At 27.9% G+C, this 12173-nt stretch overlaps 2 pseudogenes; both read left to right on the top strand.

Annotated features, from left to right (window-relative positions):
- The first annotated feature begins 2236 nt into the window (after positions 1 to 2236).
- LOC149494509 (dirigent protein 4 pseudogene) lies at positions 2237 to 3074 on the top strand (annotated as a pseudogene).
- Positions 3075 to 7761: 4687 nt separating this feature from the next.
- On the top strand, positions 7762 to 8329 carry LOC149494508 (dirigent protein 4 pseudogene; annotated as a pseudogene).
- The last annotated feature ends 3844 nt before the right edge of the window (positions 8330 to 12173 follow it).

Below are 12173 nucleotides of genomic sequence, written 5' to 3'. Positions count from 1 at the left end.
AATAAGGTGAGGATTTATATAGCTTTAAATTATTTAAAATAGATTACTTATTTTATGAGGAGTCATTTTTTATATTAATTCTAAAATAAATCAAATTTTAATGAATTCTACTATTTTTTTTATTTCACTTTCTTTTTCTTTATTTATCTTTATAAATTTCACCATCTTTAATCCATACTCTTCAACACCTATCTATCTATTAATTTTCTTACAACAAAAAAATCAAGATCATAATTTTTTTCTATTTACTTATCTATGCTTTTAATAGCATTAATATAAAAACTTTCACTCAATAGTTTACATATGTATATATATATATATATATATATATATAGATTGTCTAATATCAGTCTGGAAAATGCACACTCATCTTCTATGACCCATGTTGGATGGTAAACAGATTTCTATCCTTCCAGTGTTGTCATGCCCGACGGATGGTGGCTCAGAAACTAGATAAAGCTTTCTATTTGTAGTATTGTAGATGAAGCTATTTGGTTAGAGGAAGTTCCTTAATGTGTTTTTCCTTTTACATAGACACCCCCCACCCCCCCCCGGTTTAAACTAAAAAATTATTTTTAATTGGTTTGACCTATGAGAAAATTTACACTATAAATTCATATACTCTCGTTTAAACTAAAAATTATTTTCCTTTTACAGAGTATTATAAACTATACTCTAAAACAATGATTAATATATTAATTAAAATAGCTATCTTTCTATAATATATAATATTTATACCATAAGTGAAAATACTCAAAGGAAATAATTAAATTTCAAAAGTTTAAAATGTTAACTTATACATGGATTTAAAAAATTGAATGGAAAGACCCATTTATTTGACAATAATTTAGGGATATCCAAAATTATTTGTTCCTTGTAGAAGACGAAAGTGTTAATATGATTATAATTTAGGGGCTCGAAAGTATTTTACTCTTTGAATTTATCAACTTGTGATCGGAAATCATTCCCACCTAACAATTCCACTATTTGCAATACTAAAAAAAAAAAAAAAAAAAAAAAGAATCTTATGGTTGTCATATCATAGAAAATTTATCAGAAAAAGCCCCATTTTGCTTATTGAATTTGTTTCAAATAATTAATTTACCCAAAAAAAATCAGCTTTTTAGTAAAAAATCACTCCAAAACTTGTTCAATTATAGCCAATTCACCCCTTATTTGGACTGAAAGCAATGCGTGATTATGAAGCGGTCAACATAAGTTAAAAGAATTAATATGGAAAAGCCTTTGAAACCTGATAAAGTTGTCATTGTCCTCCGTTGCTGCGTCGCGCATGCACGGCGATGATCGTCCGATCTTTCAAAGAGGACACTCGTGATCATCCTTATACATAGCCACTACTTTGTCTGTTGATCGAATTAAATTGTGTTTAAATATCTAATTGGTTAATACAAGGTCAAAGAATTAATAATTTATATAGCTTTTAATGATATGAATAAATTATAATTTATATACATATTTTAATGGTATGAACAGTTATTGTTGTATATTAATTTCAGAATATATTATTTGAAAATAAATTGAATAATTATTTATTTATTCAATTACATTGTGATAAATATAATTAATTAATTATAACTTTAGACAATTAATAACATAATAAAATGATGATTTATATAAATTTAAATTATTTAAAATAGATTACTTCCTTCTTGTACTTTCATAGTATGAGGAGGCATTTTTTATATTAATTCTAAAATAAATCAAAAATTTTAATGAATGTAAATTCTACAATCTTTTATTTCATATTTTTTTCTTTATTTATTTCTATAAATTTTACCATCTATTAACCTATAATAAATACCTGTCTATCTATTAATTTTCTTACAGCTAAACAATCACCGCTACATATTTTACTATTTATTTATCTACATTCATATATTTTAATAGCATAATATAAAAACTTTTACTCCACAGTCTATCAACAATTTATTTATATTCTTTTCTTTAATTTTTTTTTTTCTTAACCGTGCTATAGGGCTATTGCTAGTTATAAGATATGATTTGCCTATATCAATTTATGCACCACCTATATACCAAACCAATTATAAAATAATTTTTTAAAAAATTACTATATCCTTATTTAAACCAAAAAAATTATTTTTGATTGGTTTAATATATTGATGGGTTCATACATTGCGTATAGGTAAGTCAATCCGGTTGAAGTTTATATAAATATATAGACAGCAATTCATAACTTCATATGTATATTTACAAATAGGAAGAAGAAGAGAGAGATGGAAGGAAAGTTTTCCTTTGTGTGGGCTATGATCCTTTATGTTATTATGATAGCACATGCACAAGGAAACTACTACTCTGAAAGCATTCCTGCTGACTACAACCAACAGAAAATTACCAATCTCCATTTCTTTTTCCATGAAACAGTTAATGGAAAACACCCAAGTGCAGTACAAATAGCCCAAGCCAAAAATAGCAACTCATCTAACCCATTTGGGACACTTTTTGCCATTAATGATGCTTTGAGGGTAGGTTTTGAACGAACCTCACAAGTCATTGGGAGAGCTAAAGGGCTATATGTGATAGCTGGCCAAGGAGATGACTTTATTTTGGTTATGTATGTGGATTTTGGTTTCACAACAGGTAAGTTTAATGGAAGTTCTTTTATTTTGTGTTCACAAAATCCTGTAACAGAGACAAAACGTGAGCTTGCTGTGGTTGGTGGGCGAGGGCAATTTAAGATGGCTAGAGGATTTGCAGAACTCTACTCACGTTACTTTAATGTCACTGCTGGTGATGCCATTGTTGAGTATACTGTGACCTTGTTTCATCATTAGTAGTTAACAACCTTCGAGGAAGACCCTTTAGGCATTAGCTATTTGCTTCTTCATGACATTTGTGAGATCCCCTAGCCTAAATTGTGCTCGAAATAATTTCAGCTCCTTCTTCTTATCTTTTAAAATAATAAATTATCCTTTGGGTTTTCTGTAATGAGCCACATGAAGTATGAAACTTTCATGTGCAGACAAATTTAATATATTAATGTCTTATCTCTTCTGCCTACTATGAATAGAATAATTTTTTTTTTGTTTCTTTTACTTTTATTTTTGTGTTTTTTAGATATGTTCTACTCTATTTTAGATATGTTTTTTTTAGCACATGCACAAGAAAGGATTGTATGCTTAGTTTACTTGAGAAGAAACAATAAGCTTGGTAAGATTATAGATATAGTTTAATTTGCCAATATGTTCAATGGTTTAATTTTGTAAAATGCATTTTGAAATTACACCAAATTTGAGCTAGGTATTCCTAATTTTATATAGAATTTAATTCAAGAAATTTAAATTTGTATCTTATTTTATTCCAAACATAAAACTTTGGATTTCCCAAATGAATTGTACAAAATTTTATAGAATTCATTTGTTCCAAACAATAATTTAGTGCCATTAATGATGCTATGAGGATAGGTTTTTCACCAACCTAAAAATCATTCGGAAAGCTAGGGATGAGCAAATGGTCTGTTCAATTCAACATCAAAAATCATTGGGAGAGCTACAGCTGAGCAAATGCTTGGATTCGATTCAAACCATACCAAATCGAGGCTACAAAATGCAAATCGAACTTTTTTACAACAGATGGAACCAAACTGAAATTAACATTTAAACTGAACTACTCAAACTGAACCAATCTGTTCGGTCTATTTTGATTATTTTTACCATTTCGGTTTAGTTTTAAGCCCAGCTAATGAATTTCATTGCAACGGACTCGAACTAAATAACAAATTTGGTTCAAACCGAATAAACAGAGTAACCAAACTTCTCTTGAACACCTAACTAAATCAAATCGAAATAGGTTGGTTTGGTTCGGTAAGTAGTTTTATACATCTTGTGGAGAGCTTATGGCTATATCTAGTAGGTTTTTTATCAAGAAAATGAATTTGCTTTAGTCATATATTAGGCAGTTTTCCGCGTTTTGCGCAGTTATGTAATAAATTTATTTTTGAGATGTAAAATATGTGTATTGAATAAATTGCTAAAAAATTAGAGTGTAACAATGTATAGACATTAAGATTTAAATGTATCTTGTGAAATTGAAATTTTTTATTTTAACCTATGAGTGAGTTATCCATTTAATAAACTTGAAAGAAAAAAGAATGCCAATATAGTATTTATATGTAGTCAATTGAAATAGGAGAAATATATTATTCTATAAACACAAAATACTGATGGAAAACTTAATGAGAACTTCTATTCCCTAAAGGTCATAACTTGAAGCATAGAAATGCATCTATAACAAAATTTTTAAATATTAATGAAAAAATTAGTGAGAACTTATATTCCCTTAGGGTAACAATTTGAAACATAAAAATGCATACATAAAAAAAAAAATGTTGAAAAAATTATGAATGATAAGTAAGAAATATAAGTAAATCCAAAAGTCATTGTATTTAAAACTCTCTATGCAAATTATTAAATAGAGAGACTTTTAATGGGAAACATATTTTTTCTTTAAAAACCTACAATTTTTTCCTCAAATTAATTAAATACAAATACTCAAATCTCTCTTTAAAAGAACTGTCATGTCAACACCCAACAAAAATCAATAGTTCTTCTTTATATATATATATATATATATATATATATATAATGATTTGATTTCGGATTCACAATAAGCAAGTTCAGGGGAAATTCATTAATGTATATATGTTCAAAAAGTACTGTAACGAGCTTGTTGTGGGTGGTGGGTGAGGACAATTTAGGATAGCTAAACGGTTTGCTAAATTCTATATGCGTTACTTGAATGACATTAATGGTGACGCCATGTCACCTTATTACTAATTAATCACTTTTTTTTATCCAAAATATAAGTCGTTTATAAATTGATTATTTTATCTTAAAATATAAGTCATTTTTTAAATATTTTAAGGTGTAATAAATTATATTTTTTCAATATTATCCTTATTTATATTGGATAAAACCTTTGGGTTTGACATCAAATTACTCTTCGTTTTGCTATAACTAGTCTTTTCATGATATGCGTTGCATGTTGACTATGGGCGGTGGAGACAGTTTTCCAAATGCAACTTGTGCAAGTGGTGTGTGTGATGTGGACCAAAGGGAGCTAAGCAAAGAACCTATATAAGGAGCAAAGAAAGGAGTTGTAGAGGTTACTCTCCTTGGGCAGTTACTGCCGTGTATGAGAAGAAGGAGTAGCCAATCAAAAGAATTCCAAAAAAAAAAAAAAAAAAAAGGAGAGAGAGTCAGTAGCTGTTAGCACTAGTGTTACTACAACACAAAGGGAGAGGAGGATTTTTGCAAACTTGGACGTGGACAACAAGGCCAACCAATCAATAAATTTCAAAGTTTGTTAATTAAGTTTTTTATTCCTTTTGTGTATTTTATTTGTGTTGATATATTTGTAATAATGCTAAGCTAAATATCCAGATCTAGTTATGAGATTTATCTATTAATTTAAAATGCAACTTTGAATAGTTTGATTTGTATTTAAATGCTAAAATTCTCGATTTAATATGTTTGTGCATATGTCGGTACCCATATTTGCATGATTTTAGAGCTGTTTGAATAGATCGAGAGATTGACAAATTAGATTGAATCCCACATATTAATGTAGAATTTTAGACCTAGAGATTGACTAAGTTCTCTGAGGGTAAAAAGAATTACCACCAGCTTAATGAGTTTTAATTATGTTAAGCTACGAGAGTAGATATCGCATGATTTTGACATTCCATTTAAACTCGAGAGAGCAATCCGGTTACCCTAGGTTACTTCTCCTTAAGGAATTGGCATAAAACGTTTTAACTGTGTTAAGCTACGAAAGTAGATGTCATGTGCTTTTAACGGTCCATTTAGATACGAGAGAGAAATTTGGACACCATAAATCAACTATTCATGATTTGCACTAAGAATAAATAGAGATCCCATAGCTAGATTATCTCTACAATTATTTACTTGAATTTACTTTTGATTATCTCCGCTTACTAATTTTAAAGGTTTGATTATCTCCACTTATTTGCTTGAATTTTATTAGGAAAATAATGAATTTAAAGAATTTTTTTTTAATAATTTGTTGAGGTGATTTATTAGTTTCCACTTCCCACAAATGAAATAATTAATAATGACTTTCTCTTAATTAGTTACATATACAACCTCTCTAGCTAGAGTTGTTAATCACATTAGTAATTAATTTATACTTCTCTTTTCTTGTTAATTATTCATTTATATTTTTTTAAACCTATCTATTATTGCTATGTATTTTTTAAAAAAATTACTTTTTTTTTATCACACCCTACTTTAATAATACAATATTTATCCTTATTAATAAGTCTCCATAAGAGACCATATGTAAACTGCTATGGTGGTTTCTTTTTTTGAGCATAACTGTTTTTATAATTTAACGTGTTACATTGAAATACTTTAGATTATTTGCTATTGAAGAGAACTTTTTAAAATTTGAACGTTATTTGAATTTATCGACTTGTGACTGAAAATCATTCTCACCTAATAATGCCCCTATTTGCAATTCTAGCATAACAAGGAATCTTATGATTGTGATATCATAGAAAATTTATTAGAAAAAGGCTTATCTTGCATTTTGAATTTAGTTTAAATAATTAATTTACCCAAAAAAAATCAATTTTTTAGTGAAATTACTCCAAAATATATCTACATATAGCCAATTCACCAATTTTTGGACAAAAAGCACTGCGTGGTTGTCACGCGGTCAACAAAATTTGAAAGAATTAAGAAATATTCATTAGAAAAATCTTTAAAACCTTATAAAGTTGTCATTGGTCCTCTATAAATAATTCTAAAATAAATAAAAAATTTTAATGAATTCTATTATTATCTTTTATTTTATATTCTTTTTCTCTGTTTATCTCTATGAATTTCCTCATCTTTAATCTATAAATACATGTCTATCTATTAATTTTAGAAAATTATAATATGATCCTTGTGGTTTGCGAAATATAATCAGTCTGCCTTGTCTTTTTAAATATACTAATTTGTTCTTAAATTTTATTTCTGTTACACTATTAGGTCATTATGTCCAATTTTGCATATTTTCTATTAAGTCAACAAGAAAACATAAAGATCAAAGCAGATGTACTATAATATTATACCAAAAAAATTACAGTGCAGTCTTTATAGTTTGAAAAATATAACTAGTTCATCCCTGTGTTTTTCAAAATAAAAGGGAATTTTCGTCATCTTATAAGATACTTAACAGATAATATGCAAAAGTTAAACAAAGGATCTCATGGTCTGACGGAAATGAACTATAAGGACATTGTAGTCTATTTTTTAACAGAGACAGACTAGTTGTATTTTTCAAGTTATGTACTGTTGTTATTCCTTAATTCTATTGCAACCAAAAGATCATGACCATATTTTTTTGCTATTATTTATCTATGTTCATATCTTTAATAGCATAATATAAAAATTGTATATATATTCTTTTCTTTAAGTTTTATTTATTTTTCTTAACCGTGCGTAAAAAGATATTGCTAGTATATGATATGACTTGCCTACACGAGTTGTATGAGATCACTTATATATCAAATCAATTAAAAATATATATTTTTTTAAAAAAATAGTTATCAGTTTATTTTTTCCTAATGAATTATCAGAAATACCCTCGTTAAATCAATAGTTTGGTATATGAGATGGATTCATGGACCCAGCGAAAGGTAAGTTCCCTAAAAGTATATATGTACCACAATTCATAACTTTATATGTACATTTACAAATAAGAGGAAGAAGAAGAGAAAGATAAAAGAAAGATGGAAGGAAAATTTTCCTTTATGTGGGCTCTGATCCTTTGTGTTATTATGATAGCAAATGCACAAGGAAACTACTACTCCAAAACCATTCCCGCTGACTACAACCAAGAGAAAATGACCAATCTCCATTTCTTTTCCCATCAAACAATTAATGCAAAAACCCGAGTACAGTACTAGTAGCCCAAGCTAACAAGACCATCCCGTTTACATTTGGGTCACTTTATGCCTCTAATGATGCTTTGAGGGTAGGTGTGGAACCAAGTTCAGAAGTCATTGGGAGAGCTAAAGGGCTTATTTGTGGTAACTGGCCAAGGAGCAGATTTCGTTTTGGTTTTCTATATGGATTTTGGTTTCACAACAGGTAAGTTAATGGAAGTTCGTTTGTTTTGTGCTCAAGAGATCATGTGACAGAGACAAAACGCGAGCTTGCTGTTGTCGGGGGCGAGGACACTTTAGGATGGCTAGAGGATTTGCAGAAGTCTATACACGTTACTTTAATGTCACTACTGTTGAGTCCATCACTGAGTATACGTGACGTTGCTTCATTACTAGTTAACAACCTTCGAGGCAGCCCCTTTAGGGCATTAATTAGCTATTTGCTTCTTCATGAGATCCCCTGGCCCAGATTGTGGTTCCTTCTTCTCTTATCTTTTGGAAAATAATAATAATAATAATAATAAATTATCCTTTGGGTTATCTGTACGAGCCACATGAAATTATGAGATGTTTATGTGCAGACAAATTTAATATATTAATGTCTTACTTCTTCTTCCTGTTATAAAATTTATTTACTTTTCTTTTTGTATTTTTTAGATATCTACTCTAATTGTGCTTGAATTTATCTAAAGTTGTTGCAAGCTCATAATAGATGCATGAAATGAAATTCTTCAAGCATATTTCTAAACAACAAAGACAGACACATATTGGTTTTCAATATTAATAATACGCTCCGGAATAAGATAATTATAATAAATAATTATTCAGCAGGATCTGTTTAAACGATTAAAGCAATAAAATTATTTAAGAGAATACTTTTTTTGCAGATTCTTCAAACTTAACCTACGCGGCTAGATTGTCGCAAACCATAAGCGTCCAGTTGTCCGGCCTCTAATAATATCTACACGAATGAACAATTGAAAAACTATAAATTATTTTAGAGGGTTGATAGATTAGAGTATATGATGGTGCTAGCTATCATACGCTCTATGTTTAGTTTTGTGCCTATGAACAACTACTGCAGTCTTTAGAGTGTCTCTTAAACCTTATATATGAAAACTCTATCTTATAAATAAAATTATAATTATTTATTTAAGCTTTTAAATAAATAAGTTTATAACTAAAATATATAGGGGCCTATTATTTATTTAAACAATTTCAAATAAATAAATCATATACATATAGTAATAGGATTTTCAATTTAATCAATTTTATTTATTTATTTAACTATTTAAATAAATAATCATAATTAAAAATATTAGGCTTATTTAATCTTGATAAATTTTAGACATAAATCAATTAAGTCATACTTTATAATTTACATAAAATTGTAATTAAATATAAATTACAATTTTGCCCTTAAGATCCCAAAGCTTATTTGTAATCAAGTCATACTTAATTCGATTTCTCCATTTTTACTTTTTCATATTCATTCTTATGTGTGGGACTTCAACGTTCCAATATGTTGGCAACAAATATGAATTAAACCAATTAATTAATATTTGAAGTAGTACATTGTCTAGCAACATGTCATAACTACCCAAAACATTTGGAAAGTCAAAGTGGTTTGACCTTAATACTTTCGTGCATGATTTATCAGTATAATTAATATCCTTCATTAATGTTCTGATTTAGTAATTAGACACGAAGTGTATCTGCTTTACTAAATCATGTTAGTTCTCTTGATCTTAGTCCTTGATAATTTGAATGAATTTTAAATCTAATTTGCTAATTTCATTCTACCTTATGCAATGATTTCTTAATTAATAATAATAGAGAAAAATTAGAACATTTTTCCTAATTTACATAGGGTGATCAATCATCTCTTAATTACACAAGTAACCTCATACAGTTCCTACTATGTCCAATAATCATTACTTATTTTTCATGAATGAATAATGTGAACGAAAAATCAAAACATAGTTATCCCCAAACAAGATAGCTTATAATTCCAAGTTAAAGGATCACTTACATAATCATCACTTGAGAATTCCATAGACACAGATAGCTCTCCATACGAAATTCTCATGCCAGTCAAATCAGTAGACTTATTTAAATAACAAGCACCTACAATATAATTCTAGATATCACATATATCTGAGCTTATGAGAATAGCTACTTCCTTAAGGAAAGAACATAATATATATCAGTCTCAACACATTTATCATCGTCTAATAATGAGGAGAACATTGACCAGGAATATTTAGAAACATTGCTTTAATACAAAATAAAACCTCATAATTATAACCACATTGTAATTTACTTTGCAAAGCAATATTCTATTATGATCTTTATCTTTTCCAAGATTCAATCAATAGAATATAAAGATAAATAAATGCCCTTTTTATTAATAATAAAATATTTATTGCATAACCAATCAAATTAGCTATAGAGCATATAACGAACAACATGAAGATTCAAGCTTGGAAGGTTGAGAAAGGTAATAAAATAAAATTGAAGGTGCTACTAAATTTTTCACGAAAAATATGGAGGTAACTTTATGCATTTGGTCAAAAAATTAGAAGACTTTTTTTAACAAAAGATGTTTCAAGATTGAAAACTTTGAAAACCACATTTTGAATGTAATTGGAAACCAAGTATTCAGTCATCTTAAAAATATTTTCAAATTGAGTCAAAATTTTCATAGGTTGTTATTGGATTCCAAAAGTAAAATATGTTCTATTATAATTTTACACAGACCATGTTGGATACATTTTGAAACATCCTTCATTTCCTATCTCCAAATATTTTAAAATGTTTCCTTTTAAACAAATCTATAAAATCATCTCACATTAAAGAAGCTCGTAATATTATTAGACCCAATTTTTTATCGGTGCCCCATGCACTTATAACGTATATAGCAAAGTAATGGAGAATATAATAAAAACCATCAAAATTGAACTATTCATGGATTTAACAATGCAGTGATCATTTCAAAATATCAAACAATATTGATTAATGATAGTTACCAAGTTTTTGGTAATTTTATATTTTTTTAACAATCTAACAGGTTTTTAATTGATCTATATTTTATAAGTTAAAGTCTTCAATAAAATGATTTTGCAAGTTGAAGTGTTTAATAGATATAATTTTTTAAGTTCAAGTATATTATATAAGTTAACGTATTAATAGGTATAAATTTATAAGTTAAATCGTTTAATGGGTCAAATAAAAATTAAGGGTACTACAGATTAAAATAATTAAGTTCGGGATTGAATTTATGTATTCAAGTTTCAAGCCACTAATTATATAATTTAAGTTGGGTTAATGTGACATACTAACTGCCTCTTCTTTCTATAGCTCGTGGTTTCGTATATTTTTAGATTCATATGAGTAATGATTGTTACCCAAATCTCAAAGGATGAGATACTCCACTTAGCTAGAAGCCCACACAACAACCCTTGGTTGTATTTCGTGTATTTTATTGCTACTTTAGTGCTAGTTTGTTTTAAGTGGATTTAGTTCTTTTATGTGATAAGTTGTAATTTAGCATGATATCTTTTTGGTTATTAATTGAAGATATTTTTATTTTAAAAAGATAGTTTTTACTTTGTTTTCATATTTTTCTTTAGGTTGTGCTAAAATCATTGGATAAGGGAGTTTTTGCGGTCAATTTGAAGTTTTGGACAAATATGTTAAGTTGGAGTTGAATTCAAGAGACTGCTAAAACCTTCTGAAAATCGACAATTTAGCATTGGACTACTCTAGAAAATCTTTTAAAGCAACTATACTACTAATTAGGAAATTAGAAAGATACTCGGATTCAAATACTTTAATTTTGTAATTAATTTTAGATTTATTTCCTAGTTTAGGGATTTTTCTACTCTCTTATAAATAGAACTTTAAGTCCATTAAAGGGGATCATCATTTTTTTGGAAATAATAGTCGTTTTCTTAGGTTTAATATTTTCTTAGATTTTTGTTGCAAGGTCATGCATAGCTAAGCCCTTTCTTTTCGGTCAAAGTAGAAAATTCCTCAAAGATGTGAGATCTTAATGCAATATTTTCTTCTTTATTTCGATCAGTCTTTTTGTGTTTTCTGCATATAATGAGAAATGTCATCTCTATTATTGTCTTATTATTTGTTCAACAGTGCCCATTGTTCAATATAATTGGATAGCACATAGCTAATCAACAAATTAAGTCCATAATTGCTTTTTTTTTTTTTTTTGAAAATAATT

Source organism: Jatropha curcas, chromosome 7 (genome assembly GCF_041381405.1).
Source record: "Jatropha curcas cultivar XTBG-Jc1 chromosome 7, XTBG_Jcur_1.0, whole genome shotgun sequence".
In the NCBI taxonomy this organism is placed as follows: domain Eukaryota; kingdom Viridiplantae; phylum Streptophyta; class Magnoliopsida; order Malpighiales; family Euphorbiaceae; genus Jatropha; species Jatropha curcas.
This window is presented reverse-complemented; position numbering and strand designations above follow the sequence as displayed.